Genomic DNA, 20755 nt, shown 5'->3' on the forward strand with positions numbered 1-20755 from the left:
CAGGAAGGCAGAGGCTCCCTGTGGCTGAGCAGCCGCGTGCATCTGAGGCTGCATATGTATAATTTCTTACTGAGTCTGAAAAGCCTGTCTCCACAATTTGAGTATTGTAAATGCCTGTTCATTTTCTGGTGACGTGAAGCAACAAAAGATGTTGACAGAAACATGTTTTTGTTTTTGCCTTTAAAAAGAAAGCTACATTTTCAAAACCTAATCTCTGGAAAATTAAACTGGCTACTCCCTTTTGTGTCTTTTTTGTTTGATAGTACACATTCACACTTCTTATTTGAAACGAAAAGAGAAAATGTTTTTCTACGATATCCAAAGCACTAGGTTTTAATAGCTGATTTGATTGAATTTCCTTCAGGAAAACAACATCGTCCTTGCTGGAAATTAACAAATAGATGAATCCATTAAACATCTTCCATTAAGTGGAAGGAAATCATTTCTCTATTATAAAGACGCAGCCAGCAGAAGTCACAGTGCCCCCAGCCATGTTTGGCAGCAGCGGAGAAAATTCAGTTCATTTGCCCCGCCCTGCTGTGTGTGGGACCATCAGTCAGAGCTTGTAGCCTTCCATCTCCGTTAAGACACTATGATCTTCCTTCCAAGGAATAATTCTACGTGATGCTGAGAGATTTGGAGTGGAAGGAGGAAGATAGAGAATTTCAGAGATGAAGTCTGCACAGATGTATTCTGATGGAAAACTCATTTGTGTCTTCATAAATATGTCCTCGCCCCTCTTGATTGTTGGGTGCCCCAGTGGGCGATTCTTAGCAAAAGACAAACTGGTAGGTGGATAAGCGAAGCCGGAGCGGGACAAACCCATGCATTAATGCATCGCTTTGATCTGGCTTCTCAAATGTTCTACCATTCCATCGGCTCATTCCTTTAGATAATTGGAAAAAGTGCTGCCACTGGCTTCTGGCCCAGGCCTGTTCCCCTTCAAGGAAACGGGATCCAGACACACCTGCACTCCAGCGGATCCTTGGCTTCTCTGGAACAAAGAGGAGGCAGAAGGACATTCTGAAACATCCCAAACTGCTTGGAATACTACCTACCAGCAGAACGTCTCATATGTTAGATCACTCTACTCACAATGCCAGCTAAAAATACCTTCTGGGCTTTTGAGAATAGGAGTCTCTGAACTTCTGGTTGGGGAAAAATAATGATAGCAACAGCTTTTGACTCCCATCATAAAAATGTAGAATTATCATCAGTATGATAAGTTTTATTATCATTAACAACATGATTTGTGGGGGCATGGAATAAATAAATATAGGAAACTGCTTGTATACTTATCTGAGAAATGGGATCAAAACTAGCAGAGATTTGCAAACCATTCTTTTTTTGGAGGCTGAATTTTATCTTTGGATATGAAGGCCCTGTGGAGCAAACCCAGAAAAAGTTAGATGAGGGCCCTAACTGAGAAGCAGGACAAACTATTTTGTGCAGGGAGTGGTGAAGGAATGTGAAGGCCCTGAGGTTGCACTCTATTTATAGCTGACGTCACGGGGCCCAGAGGAAGGCAAGAATGCTGGCCCAGAGGTGAAGGCCAATTGTGTCAGCAAAAGCAGGGACCACTGTTGGAACTTGGTCTGTAGGTTTTTCATAGTGAGACCACAAAATTATTTCTCAATAACACTTGCACCAAAGGAGAGGAATTGTAAGCTTTGGTCGGTGGATCTTAAGAGGGAGCAGCAAGAATGCTTTGGTTTGCTCTTGAGTGAGACGCAATCCTCATTATGTCCAATGGAAGACAAGCTAGCTCTTGGCTTTAGAGCTGTTTGTCCACTTTACAAGGTGGTGCGTGTAAACATTCTGGAAGGAGATATGATGCCTACCTTGTTGGTGGTGGCTTGTTATGTGAAACTACTTGAAACAATAGTCTAAAATGAAAGACGGTGAGTATCCCAGAGAAAGGTAGAAGGATTAGGAGCCTATAAAGAAGTATCTCCCATCAGAAGCATTCATTTGGGAGATGCTAGTGTTAGCCAGTAGTACCTGACTTTAACTATGATAGATAATCAACCATTCATTCATTCACTCACTCAGTGAATAAGTACTCAGTCATTTAACCGATGAATCAAATGGTGACTCAAACCTTTGCAGAATGTCTGCCCATTGCTCTGTGCTTAGGAACCAGAGAAGATAGCGATGTCTGCGTGTGTGCAGAAGCATGCTGTGTCTTAAGAATAGTAGCAAAAATAAACGCTGTTTGAAATGATAATATAAGCCACACTGCCTTACATCAGCGTCGCACATTCCTCATAGTTCTGTCTTCCTGAGAGAAACACACCCCAGATACATTTTCAGCCTTCTTTGTTCTTACTGTTAGGTTAGGGTCATGTGACCACCAGGTGTGAGCAGAAGCAACAGAAGCCAATACCCCAGAGTCTTACTCTCCATTGTCCCCTGAACCTTACTCTCCATTGTCCCCTGATATGGACTCCACGGGAGACAGTCAGAGCTCTGTGAGGCTTCCTTGAGCTAGAAGCAGATATTTATTATCTCTTCTGTATGAGAGAAGGAACTGGCTCACAGTGTGATGCACTGAACATGGGAAGAGGGATTTCCCACAAACACTTCCAGGTATGAATTCCAACTTATTCAGCTTATGTGTATCTTGGCCTAGAGGCAATATTAGACTCGCCTTTGTAATCACAAAAGAGTATTGGATACAAGGAAGAACTCTAGAATCACAGGGAAGGTTTTTTTTTTTTGTATTTGTTTAGCCTTTTGAAATAAGAAATACTTAAATATAATCCAAGTGAAGGAAATACATCATAGAGAAGCAAAGAATAAGGTTATAAAAAGTCAGGCCATAGAAGAGTCAGGGGAAAGGTCTCACGCAGTGGTTCTCAACCTGTGGGTTGTGACTATCAGAAAGTGGGTGGGTTGGTGAGCAGGGGGAGGGAGGAGGGGAGAGGGGGTTTTCAGAGGGGAAACCAGGAAAGGGGATAACATTTGAAATTTAAATAAAGAAAATATCTAATAAACAAAAGAAAGCATATATTTCCAACAGTCTTAGTAACTGAGGCACTGCTCAGTAGCAAAATTACAGTTATGAAGTAGCAACAAAAATAGACTTATGGTTGGAAATTTCTACACAGGCAAGGACAGGAAGCCTCAAACAAGGGACTGCAAAGAACTAAAATGTCCGCTGGAAGAGCTGAAGCCGAGCCGGGCGTGGTGGCGCATGCCTTTAATCCCAGCACTCGGGAGGCAGAGGCAGGCAGATTTCTGAGTTCGAGGCCAGCCTGGTCTACAAAGTGAGTTCCAGGACAGCCGGGGCTACACAGAGAAACCCTGTCTCGAAAAACCAAAAAACCAAAAAAGAAAAAGAAAAAAGAGCTGAAGCCTCTGAACCAGGAGACGAGCTAACCTCCCCTCAGAGACTTCCCACAGCCTGACGTATACCTGCCGCCTGCCTTTTGCTCTGTTTCCAGCGCAGGGGACCGAACCCAGGGCCCTACAGGAGCTAAACAAGTGCTCTGCCACGCAGAAGAAAATGGTGAGGGAAGCAGCTCTTTCACTTCCTGGTTCAAGCAAGAACAAACCATGTTCTCTGGCCAAGTTTTATTCCCTAATGCCTTAGAAGTACAGAGACACTGCGATTCTGAACCTGTGCCCGGTAACACGCTTTCACGACCCATGGCATCAAGAAGGGATGGACGGACATGGGAGATGGCTTTGGAATGGATTGGGGTTTGTTCAAGGCAGGGATAGAGAGAACCTCAAGCTCTAGTCCCAGGACTGACAGAAGAAACAAGCCATGTTCTCTCCTAATTATGCAGTGAGCTCTTTTTGGACCATATGCAGATACTTAGTGACCCCACCTGGAGTTCTGAAAGCAGCCACCAACATTACACTTTCTTTTTAAGAGGCAGATTAACCATGATCCAGAGGTGAATTTACCAGTGCTGTGCAGGCAGTAGCATTCAGACCTGCCTTCAGACCTGACCCATTGGAGGTCTCTGCTGCCTTTGCATTGGGATAATGTGACTGGGGAGAGACAGGGGACTGATTTTGTCACCACTGTGGCAGAATTTAACTTACTTCCTGGTAATGGGTCTCACATTGCACTTGCCAACGAATGCTGCTTAGTGGACCATGAAAGGGTTTTTAACAGGATTTAAAAAGTTGAACAATTCTTTAATCCTAGCACTTGGGAGGCAGAGTCAGGCGGATTTCTGAGTTCGAGGCCAGCCTAGTCTACAAAGTGAGTTCCAGGACAGCCAGGGCTATACAGAGAAACCCTGTCTTGAAAAACCAAAAAAAAAAAAAAAAAAAAAAAGTTGAAGAATTAACCACCCACCAACTGGTGGTTATATAGAAGTTAATCTATCACATTAGGTTCACAACACTAAGTAACTGAGGGGTAGGTAGTTTAAACAACAGACTAGTATAACTTCACCAGTGTGAAACCCAGCCTCAAGTGCCCTTCAATATCTTACAGTCAAGTGGCTTATCCTTTCCTGTGCAGCCTGAGTTCATGGAAAGTGTGAGCAGACTCTGTACAGACACCAGAGATAGGAAGTCACTGGTATGAGGGCCGGCCATAGTTTTGGAGAATGGTGATCATCTGGGTGTATTAAAAACCACCCAAAGAATATGGATTTACAAGGTCTAATGTATTTGGTCATATACACCATGCCCCCCCCCACACACACACCTAAGAATGCATGCATTCTCAGCAGAGGGCAGAAGTAACTTAAAGGAAGCTTCTGGAATGGAATGGGATGGAAAGATGAGGTGGAGGCATCAGCATACATGTTGGGAAGCTGGAGAAGAGTAGAAGAGGTTTGTGGAGTTCCCTGAAGGCAGTCGGAGCATCGTTGAGTGATGGAGGGGTTGGGCAAGAGGCAAAGACAATGACCAGGATCTCGAAGAGCTTTCGTGTTTCCTGGCTTGCTCACGTTCCTGGTAAGTTTCGACTTTGGTGAAACTGAGGCTAAAGTGACTCGTGTGGTCTGATATTACACATTTCCAGAGCTGCTCCAGGAAGGGACCATTTTCTTTTCTCAGAGTACATTTCCCCCAAGAGGGTGGCATGACTGGAAAAAAAAAAACCAACCAAACTTTTCTCTGTTTTGTGCCTTTAAGACAGGGTCTACATGTCAAGCACAGGTCCTTGACTGGGGGTGGACAGTTTTCCCTGGACTCTAAATAAGTACTTGAAAGGTCAGGCTGGTGGTGTGTAGCCTGAACACTCACTTAGGAAAGATAGTCTGGAAGCATTCCATGATTCAACCTCGGCTTCCCTTTAAAGCTCACAGATCTGTGTTCCAGTTCAGCTTTGTACTGCTTCCTAGAAGGACTTGGTTATCCCTGTTGGTTATCTTCTGGTTGGTTGGTTGGTTGGCTGGCTGGCTGGCTGGTTGGTTGGTTGGTTGGTTGGTTGGTTGGTTGGTTGGTTGGATAGTTCGTTGGTTGGCTGGTTGTTTGGTTGTTTGGCTGGTTGTTTGGTCAGTTGATTAGCAGATTTGTTGGCTAGTATTTTTGTTTGTTTGTTTGCCTGTTTTTAGTGCTTATAATTGAATCAGGCTAAACTCCTGATCTCCTTTGGCTGTTTGAGACAGTGCTCTAAAACATGCTACACTCTACAGAACAACTGAGAGTTCATCTTTGGGCTTTTCCTGATCTTTCAGGGTATAAACTTGCCCATCAACAATCTCTGGGACTCACGTAAAATCTCTGATAATTCAACACAACTATGTATGGAAGGAAGGCTGCTAGATCTGCGTGCACCACCAGAGCATTCTCCTCAGTAAGCCTATGAAGTGAAGTTACACAAATCACCCTTGACAACTGCATGCATCAATAGCATCTCCTACCATCAGCACTGCTGGAAGGCCTTTGGATACTCACAACTGGCAGCTCAATTATTGTTAAAGGTGCAGTAGGCATTGAGGAGCCTAGCCTCACCAATGGCCACTGGACAGCCACATTCTATTCCTCCCCCCCCCCTTGATGGCCTTCCCACCTCTCAGGCAGGTCATGCTTTCCCAGCTCTTGTTTTTATTCCATCCACATTAGAGGTTTCTTCTTCTGGAAACACTTTTTTGATCACGTTTCCCTCTTCCCACTTTGAGCTTCATGCTGGTCATTTTTTCTGGGCCCCATGTTTTTTTTACACCACAGACTCAATTGCTGTGCATCATGGTTACTTCATTTGTTCTCTGAAATCTTTCACGACATACAAGATGCAAGGCAGATGTTCTGGTTTGGTTCTTGATTGTCATCCAAAGGTCTCTGTGTTAAAGGACCTTCCCCAAGATGGCACTGATGCAGGGGCAAGGTAGTAGACTCTTTAGGAGGAGTAGCCCAAGGGGAATCTTTAGATAACGAGAGGGATGTCCCTGAAGCTCAAAGCAACAGGACTACTCAATCGTAGACTGTAACCACAACAGTGGGAACTAGAATAAATCTGTAGCAGAACCCAATTAACAGTACTCAAATTGATCTCAGTGGCAGTGGCACAAGTTCCTTACTACCCGCCCCAATGTTCTGGGTTCCCAAGTGAAATACACATATGCACACACACAACCTTTATATTTGGATATGCCTTAAGCAGCATATAGTGTGTGTGTGTGTGTGTGGGGGCTCTTGGGACCACTTTTCCCCCCTCCTACATGGCAGTTATATCACTGTAAAGAATCTTCTCTGGCGAGGGTCTCTCTTCCTTCCCCAGCATGGTGGCTCTCTCTCTTTTCTTCCCTTTCCTGTGTCCCTTGCCCAGGAATCCTAAAGTCCCGCCTCTGCATCCTTGCCCAGCCATTGGCTGTTGGCCTCTTTAATTACCAATCAGAACCAACTGGGGTCAGGACACTGCAAACAGTTTGTGTGTGTGTGTGTGTGTGTGTGTGTGTGTGTGTGTGTGTGTGTGTGTGAGGGGGGGAGGGGGGATTAATTAGCATGAGAATACTAACAGCTACATTAACCTTGGTTTTTGTAAGCTGATTGTCTCAGGTCCTTTTGACAGAAGCTCTCCTTATAGTGACTACATTAGTTATGTTTCCAATTTCTTTGACAAAAATGCCCAATAGAAGCAACTTAAGAGAGGAAGGGTCCATTGTAGTTCACTGTTTGAGGAAGAGTCTATGCGGTCCACGGTTTGAGAAAGGGTCTATTGTGGTTCACCATTTGAGGGTACAGTCCATGATGGAGGGGAAGGAGTCACTGTAAGAGATTGAGGTGTGTGATCACATGGATTCACAGTCAGGGACCAGAGTTTAATGAATGCTGATGGGCAGCTCATTTTCTCCTTCCTGTACAGCACTGGAGACTAGCCAATGGGGTGGTGCCAACTCATATTTAGGGTGGGTCTTCCTACCTCAGATAACTCCATCTTTAGGTTCTTCACAGACATGCCCAGAGGTTTTCCTTCTAAGTGAATCTAGACCCTGTTAGGATGGCTGCTGATATCACCATCACGGGGACCATTTCAGTTTTATTCCCTACCATTATTAATTCTCACCGTTAGTTCCTGGCAATGAGAAACAGACATTACATATTGCGAGACTAAATGAATGCCTGAGAAGAACAGAATTTGAACCCAAATCCCGAAAGCTTTTGATTTCCCCCAATAATGGCTTCACTGCTGTTGAAGATGGCTCCTTGCTCAGAGGTTTGCTGCTGGGGCCAGAGGAGATGACAGAGGCCACAGCGATCTGTAAACTGTGCAGATAACATCATTCAGTGCCTTAGCTGTGTGTGCACCACACGCCATCTGTTCCTTCTGTGTATTCTTACTGCGTGTTTCAATTTCTTTCATATGCAGATTTTTTTATCATGAAAATTGTAAGTTGATTTTTTTTTTCCTCTTGCAGTATACCCTCACTTCCTGTTATCCAAAGAAAGTTATGGAAAGTTCAGGGGTAGAAGCTTTGTTACCTACTGACTAGCTTAGTGTCACAATCTCCACACCAAGTCAACAGTCACCCTAACTGAATTATTCCTCTTTTATGTCTGCATACGTGTTTATGCATGTATATATTTGCATGTGTTTGGTGCACGTGTTTGTGAATGTGTATATGGAGAGTACCTCCCCAGTCACCCCAGGTGCTGTCCGCCCTTTCTCCCCTGTCTTATTCAGATTCTCCCATTGATTTGAAACTTCTCAGTTGGGCCATATATCGCTAACCATGGCGATGAGTAGGTATCAGCAGCGTTACAGTTTTCATGCATATTATCAAAATGTTCTCTTTTAAAAGCAGAATTAAAATGTGTTTCTTTGCTTTTTAAAAAAGAATGTTTAAAAATTGTAAGTATGTATGTATGTGTGTGTATGTGTGTATGTGTATGCATGCATGCATGCATGCATGCCTATGTGAGTTTATCTACATCATGTGGGGCCAGGTGCCTGCAGAGGCCAGAGGATATTGGATCCCTTAGAACTAGAATCATAGGTAGCTTTGACCCACCCGATTTGAATGCTAAGAACCAACCCAGGTCCTCTACAGTAGTAGTAAGCACTTTTAACCACTAAGCCATCTCTCCAGCCTCTAGAAATTAAGTCTATAAGAAATATCACATGCATACAACAAGAGAAACACTAAGAGACAAGGCAAGAGGTTCTAACACACGTAATCGAATATAAACAAAACTCTACAAACACTGGAGAGGAGGAGACATCACATTTGATGAGAAACCGGCTAAAAATATTCTAAATCTGATTATAGATGTCAAGAATGTTCACAAAGCTCTGTAATTCCCATAGAGAATAAAAGAAATGAAAAATCACACCAGGCACATTGCAGTACTGATGCTTTTATATAATTAACAAAGGAATTTGTAAGTGCAACCCAAAGAAAAGCAAAGATTCATTGTTTGAAGAATAAAATAAAAGATAAAGAATGCAGCCTCCGCTATCAAAGGAAAAGTAGTTTTAAAGTCTAAAACAAATGACTGCCGCCCGAGAATACATTCCTCCAGAGTTACAGAGAAGTCCCGCAGGAAACAGAGAACCTTGCCGGGGATACGGGGATACGTCGTCCACAGTCACGTGCTAGAAAAAGCCAAAGCAGTGAGTTCTTCCTGGAGGGAAAATGAAAGTTCAGGAGATGAGGGGAGGGAGGAGGGATGGAGGACACCATTTGCCCGCCTGTGGGTAGAGATGCAAAGACCTCTTCTTGGCACTTCAGCGGCTCTGCACTTCGAGTTGTCTCCTTCACACCGTAGGACTTTAACACAGAGAAGCAAACAACGCTGCTTGGGATGTTTGGAATCCAAGACCCCTGGAGAACTCTTCCTTAAGTCTGACCCTTTGCTTAGCTTGATGCTTAACAAGTCTCTTGAAGGGAGATTTTATCCAGATACTCGACATCCATCTTTTCTAGTCCCGGTCATCCCAGTTAAGTGCTTACTTTCCCAGATCAACTAGCTTGCCACAGCTTTGGCTGCCCATTCCATTCTCCGTGTCACTCCTGTGAAGCAGGGGGTCATGGGAGCTGAGGAAAGAGCTGTGTCTGCCCTGCATACTTCAGAGCTGAATGGGAACAGGAAATGAAAGGGAAAAAGAAAGGACATGACTGTTTCTAGGTGTGGTGGAGGAGAAAGTTGACTACAGATATGTGGGAGAGCATAGCCAGAGGCAGACACATCTGGGAAGTAAGTCCAGACTGGTCATGACCTTGAACTGTGTGGGGAGGAGAAGGAAGAGAGGAGAGCCAAGTATAGCAGCCAGGGGCCAAAAGAAGCGGCAGAGAGCGTAGGCAATCAAAATGTCCTGGTTATATAAGGAGGACCTTCTGGAGGAAGGGAAGCCCAGCCGCTGGGCTGAAGAGTTCAAGGCTGAGGGGGGGAAGTGTATGTCAGTGTATGTAACAGGTAGGGACTGAAGGATGCTGGGAGGACCTGGAGGCTAGGTCCAGTTAGCTATGTTAAATAGGAACCTCTGCTGCTTGTCCACGGTTTTGTATTTAACAAGAGCCTTTTCTTTCCCTCCCACACCTTGACCCCATACCCTCTCTCTGCTTACTAATTTGATAATATAAATATTATATATATGGCTCTTAGATATTTTTCCTTCCTTGAGTTTTATCTAACTCATGTAGCCACTTGTGATACAGGTCTGGTTTAACCTCCTCTCAGCAGCCCAAACCCCCGAGCCCATGCACCGTACCCTCTCTTTTAAGGCACCATTAAGAATAAGAGATGATGTTTAATTAAGAAGTAAGTGCAGGCCTGGAGAGATGGTTTAGTGATTGAGAGCACTGTTCCAGAGGAGCCAAGTTTGTCTCCCACCACTGATGTCAGGAGGCTCACAACCACTTGTAACTCCAGTTCCAGGGCATCCAGACCCTCTTTCCCTTTTTTGGCTTCTTCAGGTACCCATGCACATATAGCATATTCTCTCTCTCTCTCTCTCTCTCTCTCTCTCTCTCTCTCTCTCTCTCTCTCCCTCTCTCTCTCCCTCTCTCTCTTGCTCACTCTCTGTCTCTGTCTCTGTCTCTCATACTAAAGAAAAAATACCTTTTTGGAAGATGAATTGGTTTAGCTGTACTAAAGGTCAGCTATTAAGAGAATATATATTACTGCAGACAAAGGAAGGAATCCCACATGGGAAAGGTGTCGATTCATCAGGAAGATAGAACACACAGAGAGTGGTATCTGGACCATCTCATGCCATCTTCCTTTCTATAAATGGAAACGCACAACTACAAGAATCTATTTAAAAATATATATGGTACCACATATTGATTTTTAACAGTTTTTTAGAAAAGAATTATGACAATCTTTCATGTACATACCAGAGAAAATCCAGCCATTCAATCAAAAAAACTCACATAGGAAAAATTGATAACTAAAATGAATAAATAGATTGAAAATAGATAAAATATTTGTAACAAGAATATATTTGTTAAACATATTCATTAAAATATGCCAAATTTCACTATCAAACATCCTGCTTTGCTTGACTTAGTACCTATTTTATATCAACCAGATTCAATTGCTTTGATCTCTATTTTAGAATATCTATTTCTAAGCTATAAACTGCTTCCTACATATCCACAGGCCAGCTATTCTGCTTTCCTTCAAGTTTTCTGAACCACACAACTGAAGCCTAGATTTCAGATAGGAATTCAAACCTGTGGTTATCCACAGGAGCAGAGCTGGGAGGGATCTTCACAGTGTGGCCGTGAACACCTCGCCCACATTCTTAGAACGGAAGCAATCATGCAGAATTCCAAAGCTTCTCTTAGTTCTCACCCTGTAAACTGGCTCTGAACTTGGCTACCGTGCCCTTCTGCGTGTTCTGCCTGGACATGCTTGCTGACTTTAAATCTATGCTATGCCAGAGAGCAGGGGATTCCAGGACAGAGGAAAACAGAGGGAGACATGGGAAGACACCAACTGTTCTGTTCTACTCTTGTTTATCCAGACTGGGTTTCAGCCCCACTTTAAGACCTCCTTGTATATCCATTTGTAGTGTGTTCCCAACCATTACAGGGTCCTTGGGTTGCACTCCAAGGTGACCAGAACAGTTAGTTCTCGGTTCTCCCCTTACAACAATAACATAAAAGACTGTCAAGGGCCAATTTCCATCTTCTCCCTGTGTCTGTCTTTCAATGTTTGTCAACAATAGCAAGCAGACCTATTTGGCAAGTTTGGCAAGCATGGCTTCAACATCTTTTGCTAGGGTCATATACTGTAGACTATAGATTTGCCCAGGAAATTGGAAGGTGTGACACATGCTGGTCCTGGGCTGGAAATAATATTCTTCAGCCTGTTTCCTATTGTCAACCAGTTTGGTTTCCTGGATTGCTCCATCCCAGTGTGAAATCCTCATATACTGAAGCACTCCTCAATGAGTTCAACTTGAGCTCAGTCACAGATGACTTCAGCCCCTACCTAGTAGTGGAATTTCATAGGTCAGAGCCTTATGACCTAATGAAGTATGAAGCATGGGACCCGTAGAGTTGGAAGAATTGACTTTTTTTTATTACGTATTTTCCTCAATTACATTTCCAATGCTATCCCAAAAGTCCCCCATACCCCCCCTTCCCACTTCCCTACCCACCCATTCCCATTTTTTTGGCCCTGGCGTTCCCCTGTACTGGGGCATATAAAGTTTGTGTGTCCAATGGGCCTCTCTTTCCAGTGATGGCCGACTAGGCCATCTTTTGATACATATGTAGCTAGGGTCAAGAGCTCCGGGGTACTGGTTAGTTCTTAATGTTGTTCCATCTATAGGGTTGCAGGTCCCTTTAGCTCCTTGGGTACTTTCTCTAGCTCCTCCATTGGGGGCCCTGTGATCCATCCAATAGCTGACTGTGAGCATCCACTTCTGTGTTTGCTAGGCCCCGGCATAGTCTCTCAAGAGACAGCTATATCGGGTCCTTTCAGCAAAATCTTGCTAGTGTATGCAATGGTGTCAGTGTTTGGAAGTTGATTATGGGGTGGATCCCTAGATATGGCAGTCTCTAGATGGTCCATCCTTTTGTTACAGCTCCAAACTTTGTCTCTGTAACTCCTTCCATGGGTGTTTTGTTCCCAATTCTAAGAAGGGGTACAGTGTCCACACTTTGGTCTTCAAGGAATTGACTTTTTAAAGTAGGTTTTCCATATCCAGCACTCCCTCTGTTTCTCCTTAAAGATGAAGGCAGAGGAAGGTGGGCAGGGACAGGAGAGTATGGAGAAGGTCTGTGACAGCAATTCTGTAGTTACAGGAAGAGGATGCAAATCATTAACATCTCATAAAGGATGTGACTGCTCAGCATCTTAGGTCCCAAGAGGTTCAACCGAGTTGAGTAGGGGCATATCCAACACGCCTCTCCTGCTCCCCCTGGCTGTTGATGAGTCTGTTGTCTAGGTTGAAGAAGATCAGAGAAGCTCAACTTGGGCTTCCCAAGCCCCAAACAAGCTCGCTATGGAATATATTTTATCAGCATATTCATCAAAAGATTGCATCAATCAAAGCATAAATATTGGACACGACACAAAAAACTTTGCCAACCTTAAGGGGAGCCATCTGGATGCTTTTTCTTATGCATAAATTGCTGACTTTTCAAATTTCTGTCATACGTAGCATTCACTTCCTATTTCATGTCTAGGGAAGATACAGCAATTACAATCCAACCTAAAGATGTTCTTTGTCAGTCGTAGTTTAATGGCTGACCATCAGTTTATGTTGGTGTCACAGGATGTTCCTGTCTCTGGGCTGTGTCACAGTGACCCAGAGGACCACATGCCCCTTTTGTGTAAGCTGAGCTCCCAGGCTCAGCACCTGCTCCTGTTCAGAGAAGATGGTCATCTACCTAACTCTTTTATAGTGGGCATCTGTGAGCATCTTGTTCTATGCCACTGAACAGGGAGCAGATGGGGGGGGTGTGTGGCGCCTGAGTGAGATTAGGAGAGAAGCAGCAGCTACAGAGCACTGTCGGTTGAATCCGGAACAAAAAATCTGCCACTCTAATCCTGCTAATTATGTCTTCACACCCTGTGACCTTTACTCCAAAGTCGTAATTCCACTAAACCTGACAGATTTTCTGGAAGCCTCATCTGCTCACAGCCACCTTTAGCGTCTAGCCTGTCTTCCTCCCCAAATCTCTATTCCAGTAATTTAAAAGTATTAAGACCTGATACCTCAGGAAAAAAAAGCAGGCTACAGAAATGAAATCTCCAACCTTCTCACTGACTGGACTGGGAAACAGAGTATTCAGTCTCCAACTCTACGCTTGCTCGTGCTTTCAGTGTGAGATACCTAAAAATCTAAGCTGCAGCAGAGTGTGTCAAAGTAACACACACATCAAATATCAATTTAGCAGGCACTTTGGAGAGTGCATTGGTACTTTTTAGTACTATACTGTTCTGATGTTCTTTCCATGAATAGATGAATGAATGAATGAATGAATGAATGAAGCTCTTTGTTGTGGTGTGTATATAGATTTCTACATGTATGTTAAAATAATACACAATAGTGATATTGCACTGCAGACATTTAGCTACCACACCAAGAATTAGTAGACTCCTGTTGTCAGTACCTCCTCCCTCCACACCTCAGGAAGACACAAGCCAGTTGCAGGGTTGTGGCAGTTTGAGTGGGATGTGGTTCCCCAGGGCACATACGGCTGAGCACTTGACCTCCAGCAGGTGGCGCTGTCGTGGGAGGCGGTCGCAACCATGGGAGGAGAGCTGGCTTCCCCTCTTTCTGCTTCCCGCATGCCTGCTGCCAAGCCACGAAGTGAACAGCTTCTCCCTACACACTCCCAGGCACACTGATGACAAGCTCCGCTTGGGCACAAAGTGACAGAGCCAGCCCAGCACAGACTAAAACCCGGAAACCCCAAAACTTTGAAACCCTGCACTAAACTCCAGTTTCTTCCAAGTCCTTTGGAGTCCTTTGTCAGGTATTTGATCACAATAGAGGGAAGAGTAATAAATACAGGAAATTATTTTCTCAGGCTTAGAGCTGTAGCTGGATGCCACCCCACAATCAATCTTTGACAATGAAAATAATAGCAGTAAGCAAACACGAGAAATATCACTATCACTTTAGATTATAGGCAAAGCCCCTTCCTGGCACCACACAGTCAGTGAGGTAGAATCAGGCTGTAAAGCCAGGGAGAACCAGAGTAAACTCTGGGGAGCCAGAGGCTCATGTTTCTGTAGCAGAGTCACAGTCTGTTCAGGGAAGTAGCCACATGGAGGGTAAACTGAAAAAAAAAAAAAAAAAAAAAAAAACACAAGGAACCCAAAAGTCATTCATCCTCCACGTCTGCAGGCTCTGCACATCAGGATCCAGCCAAGCCCAGCTCAGAATGCTCAGCAGACTGCATGTGAAATGAGCAGGTAGCAGGATTCCCATGCCCTTATTCTCTAAGCAATGCAGAGCAGCACGTATTTATATAGTGAGAGCATATGGAAAAATCACCAGCAGAAAAGAAACAAGGGTTCTGCTACTTCTGCTAGGAAGGAAAGGGGGGAAGGCAGGGAAGAAGGAAAGAGTGGGGGAAGGGATGAGAAAGGGAGAGAGGAAGAAAGAGAGAGAGAGGGAAGGAGGGATGGAGGGAGGGAGGGGGAGAGAGAGGGAGGGAAGGAGGGAGGGAAGGAGGGAGCCAGTGCCAGGCACAGTAGGATTGAGAATGGAAGGCTTCTCTTGGAAGTCCCCTCATTTTATGCTAAGGAAGGAGGTGTGGGCTTTGAGATTTAAACAGGATAATGAATGGTAATAAGTAGGAGGAAGGAGAGAGAGTCGGGTGTGTATGGGGCACTGTGTGATGTGCACTTGAAACCTGCATTTTTGTAATCAGTGAGGGGTCTCAGCTCACTGTGACTTGAAGGCCTGTTTATATCAGCAGTACACTGGATCCCTCCATTGTCTTCTTGTAAGCAAAGGATCTGAATTTCTGGGTGAAGCTTAAAATATTTTGCATAGAATACCTGGCATCAAGTCTGTGTGTATGTTTACACATACAAACAAACATACACATATAAATGCATTCATACATATGTCCACACACACACACACACACACACACACACACACACACACACACACACGACAGGAAATGGCTCAGAGGTTCAGAGTGAGTACTGTTCTTACAGGAGACACAAGTTTAGCTCTCAGTACCCACAACAGCAGGCTTACAACTGCCTGGAAGTCCAGTTCCTGAATACTTGGCGCCCACTTCTGGACTCTATAGGTACTTGCACCAACCTATCTATGAACCCAGCATCTTACATACAAAATTTAATAATAAAATAAAATTTCTTCATTAAGATAGGGTCTTACTATGTAGCATTGGCTGTCCTAGAACTCACTATGTAGATCAAGCTACCCTTGAAGTCACAGAAATCCACCTGTCTCTGCCTCCCGAGCACTGGGATTAAAGGAGTGCGCTATTGGGCCTGGTTAAAGATAAAATGAAAACTTAAAAAAATAACTGAAATAACATTTAACCTTAAGATGTCCAGTATTTTTACATCATCTTTATTTTGTGTATTTAGCTTGCTATTTGAAACACATTTTTTTGTGTTAACCACCCCACCCACACACACTCACATATACATACACATATATATTTACAACTTTGTTTACATAGAAGGCTTTTTTTTTCTTTTTTTACATTTTTAGTTTCATTGGCTTTAAAAATATTATGAGTTGTGAGCACAACGAGATACTATTGAAATGATCCATAATTATAATGAATAAATAAGAAGACACTCGTTTGCTCTATCCCTGCAGTAATTGAATCAGGGCATTGGAGCGACTGACATTAAAATGACTGACTGTGAGTTTCCAACTCTCCTTATTGTTAGTTAGAGCCAAAGGCATCTCATAAACTGGGTGGAGGGAGGAGTGGAACAGGAATCAAGTTAAAATAGCCATAAACCTCTCAGTTGTCTGAGGGACGGTTGGAGAAACAGGAATTACTTTTGTAATTTTAAGTGAAAAGTTGTTTACTATAGAGAATTAGCTAACATATCACACGCACACACACACACACACACACACACACACACACACACAGAGAGAGAGAGAGAGAGAGAGAGAGAGAGAGAGAGAGAGTGAATCCTGAAGATATGCTCATTACCCTGAGGCTCCACACATTGAAGAAATTCCTAGAATAAAATGGTTGGGCTGATTGTGAGCAGAGCAGCTCCTGTCACTGCCATCAGAGGGTGGGGTTGGGAAGGACAGATGGCAACAAGGAGGGATGGTCAGGGGTGACTGCTGTGGCTTAGATGGCAGCTTCTTATTGTACCCCTTTAAACAAACCAGAGGGCAGTCTTATTTGAGTTTAATAGAAGAACAGATTAGGTAAAAATCTTAATAGCTACCCAGAGGATTGGTAGAGAATAACTCACACACCTCAAGTTAGGCATAGAACAGCATGCTGGATGAGAAAGGAAACACATGGACTTAAGAGAACTTGATGCTCTTCCAGAGGACTCAAGGTCTGTTCCCAGCACCCATGTTGGGCAGCTCACAACTGTCTGTCATTCGGTTCCTGTCATTCGGGACCTGGCATCCTCTTCTGGCCTCCATATGCACATGCACATAGACATACCTACACACCAGCACAATTGCAGAAACACAACTAATTTTTTTTTAATATTTAAAAGAATGGAAAAGCACCCTTCAAGAATGTAAGTGGGTTAGTAAGCTGAAGAAAGGACCCAGAGCCTCTATAGGACTCTTTGAAGCAACACAATTGGCAGCTTGATGCCAGCTCGTGACCAGTACTGCACAATCACAGAATTATCAAGCAGACATCAGCATGTCCTTATAGGGAAGGGCCAAGTGCCAGCCTCAGCTTGGGGAGGGATTCTTGAGGAGTGGGTGTTAGGGAGCAGGGAAAGAACACCTCAACGTGAGTATAACCTGACAGCTCTGTCGTCTGCTCAAGATGGCTCCCTAGACAGCTCTCTGCTCGAGACAGCTCTCTCTTGCTAGAAAAACATCCTAAAAGCTCTCTGGATAGCTCATGGGTTTTCCAACAAAAGTCAGAAAGCCTGCCAGGCAAATTCTATAAAAGTACTTTAATAGTTCTCTAGATCACTCATATCATGCAGACAAAAGCCCAGACTTATTTACACACCAATTCTATCCAATCATTTACCCAGGTTCCCTTTTGATTATCCCATGAATCAGCATTTTATGACCTTAGTCCCTTGATTCCTAGAAGAAGACAGCAGGTATTATTTTTTGTTTTGTTTTGTTTTAACATGGCAAGTGAATCCAGAGATCTGGCTGCCTCTGTAAGCATAGACAATAAGCCAGCTGGGTGGGATCCCTGTCCTGAGATTACCATTTGTACCACTCCTGACCTAAATTTGCTCCTTCCCAGACTGACCTTGAACTCAATAATTTGCCTCAGAGATCTGTGTGCCTTTGTGTCTCTGACAAGGTGGCTCATTTGTGTACCTGCCTTGTTCTTTTAGGTCTGTGAAGCCCCTCATACAATTCATATCACATCTTAATATTTTGCATAGTTGAGAAATTTATATTTTTAAACTCATGTTTTTAGAGTTCTTTCCCACAGCCTTAAGGGCTGTCCTGAAGGTCACAGCATTTACCAGCTTGCTGAGGAACGCATTCTCGCCTACTGGAATGTGTTTAGTTATTGTGGAGCCATTAACTTTGACAGGGAGTGCATTTCCTGAAGAAGGAACATGAATATATGTACATTATTACAAAGAAGTTTCATGTCTAGCAACCATCAGCACATGTGGAGGCCAACAATCTGCTAGCTATACTCCAGGGACAAGAACTGTGTCACATCACCCCTTCCACATGGCGATGTAGGACTCAGTAGAAAGGCTTGTGTCTCTGCACTTTTCTTGCCAGACATAACCCACCAGAGCACTAGAAACTGCCTGTTTCATTCCTATCTCCACAACTCTCATGACTGGATCAAGCCAACACAATCAAAACCATAGTCAGATCTCGCTTGTAAGTGTGAAACATCACTGTCACAATAGCAGAAAGCACAGCAGAGCAGATCAGCCTTCCATATCCACCTCAGCTGGAGTCCCAAGCCACAGCATAGGAGTCCTGGCACCCACAGTGAGGACCCAATAGGAAGTCATGGGAGACCCATGTCTACTTTATGCAGGAAACCACAAACTCACTCACAGAAACAGGAAGTTGGTTTGTGGTTGCCAGGTGTAGTTCTCATGTGGTTTGAGGAAGTTCTATGGTGCAGTATGGCAATGCGAGTACAGTTATCAAGACCATAATTCACACAGGGAATCTGTCTGAAATGGTGCATTTAACATTTATAATAATAAAAATGTTTCTTTTATAATAATAAAAAATGGTAGAAACATAGCAGAACTCTGCCTAGTTGAGGATTCTGCTGCTGTGCCCTCCTGTCCACCTCCCCCACCCCTCACTCCCGTAGCCATATACAATGACTCAGGCTTGGAAAGACGTGTGCTTCTTAGCTATTCTTATTTTAGACTCAGGGAATGTTTAGGGGCTAATTTGTAGTCAGTTTCTTTCATGAGGGTAAGGTGAAAATCAGCTTAAAGCAGGCAGTGTTCTCCGTCTTTTGTTACTATTACAACATTTTAAGGCAGTTTAGAAAAAGTAGAATGTTATCTTGGTTCACACTTCTACAGGATTCTATCCAGGGCACATGAGGTTGTTGCTTTAATGATTGTGTGTAGGTGGCCCATTGTGGTGGCATCATGCTATGGAGCCAACTGCCAACTGCTCACTTTATAACTGGGGGTGAGGGGTGGGGGCAGAGGAGGCTGGACCCCACAATACCTGCCAAGGATTCACCCCTCAATGATCTAAAGCCCTCCCCGTAAAGCCTTTCAAAAGACCTCCTTGTAAGGTCTTATTGGGAACCAAGCCTGTAACACATGGCCTGGGAAACATTTCCTGTCCATATTACAGGAGAAGGAACAACTTATAAAAAGCAAGAAATTATTGGTTATTTTACAGTAATAGCTGCCCTAAAGCTAGAGGACACATACCCAAGAAGCTCTGTTTACAAACACAAACCTCGTGTTGATCCCACAGACATTTTACTAAACTAACCTCTACAGAGAACCTGGAATATGAACATCTCAGAAGATATTTTTCCAATTGGCACTCCCAATAGAACAGTAGAACTTAACACCTTTAGGATGCCAGCAAGCTCACCAACCTATCATGAACTATCTGTCTTACTCTCCCCGCCTCTCATCCCTGCATTTGCTCCCTCCAGCTCCCACCCTCTCTCTTATACTTGCTTTCCTCCCTCCATGGACAATCTCTTACTAAGTTGTACAGGTTAGCCCCAAACTCAACAACCACCCTACCTTAGTCTCCTCAATTCTGAGATTGTAGGCATTGTACCAAGATGCCTGTCTTGATTTTCTTCAGTTGATGTTTGACCAACTCACCTGAAAATTTAAGCTGCATGGAGAACAAGAATGGTTATTCAAGAAAACAGAAATTGATTTTTAGATTAAAATATACATATTTGTATATAAAGCATAGAACACTGTAACATTAAAATCCAAACCCTTCGGAGTCTGTAAACAGGTACAACACTGCACCCTCAGCCAGAGCCAATGAAACCATAATAACAGAAATTTCTTTTGTGCTTTAGATCAAGAATTGCTTCATTATTTCCTAAGCTCCATGCCAGTATGTATGTATGTGCACTGATTTTTGGAGGGAGAACAGGTATAAAAAATTTGGCTACATTATTGCTATGAATTTTAATAAAATGTAAGGGACTGAATTGATCTGATAGTCATAAGTTCTGAATCAGAGAGTCTACATACACATCTTAGGATTGTTTGTTTGAAAATTATGAATATTATATACAAATATGTATATTTTAAAGATCAAGTATTTGTAATGTCTAGATCATATGCTGTCTGGAATATAATTTCCAGTTCTCAGAGATGAACATGGCATCTTTGGAAAGTCAAATGCCCACAACCCATGGGTTATATTCAGAAATGGTGCTTCCCTTGGTCATCCAAGAACCTGGCATTTTACCCTGCATCATTCCTTCCCTATGGCTTCCTCTCTCCAGCCCTTTGTACATGTTTCTTATCTCAACCCAACTTCAAGGTCAGTTCAGTGTGAACTTTTTACCCGCCCAGGATTCCTTCAGATTCATGGCTTCTTTACAGATAAAATGGTGGCTCCCAGTGCTTATCCCAATGATTCCAAGACTGCTTAGGAAACAGGAAACCTCGGATGGAAAATGCAATCCATTATTTGGTCTCCAGATATCTGGATGCTTGATATGGGGAGATTATCATATCTGGGTGGTGGTATGTTTGCCGGATTCGTGGG

General features: G+C 43.5%; 1 non-coding gene and 1 pseudogene across 1 annotated transcript; both read right to left on the bottom strand.

Annotated features, from left to right (window-relative positions):
• On the bottom strand, positions 11265 to 11889 carry Gm18698 (predicted gene, 18698; annotated as a pseudogene).
• On the bottom strand, positions 17433 to 17496 carry LOC115487634. The gene has a single exon (XR_003949219.1). It is a non-coding gene; the product is annotated as a U7 small nuclear RNA (small nuclear RNA).
• Between the last annotated feature and the right edge of the window lie 3259 nt (positions 17497 to 20755).

The sequence above is a fragment of the Mus musculus genome, chromosome 1 (genome assembly GCF_000001635.26).
Source record: "Mus musculus strain C57BL/6J chromosome 1, GRCm38.p6 C57BL/6J".
NCBI classification, from domain to species: Eukaryota; Metazoa; Chordata; class Mammalia; order Rodentia; family Muridae; genus Mus; species Mus musculus.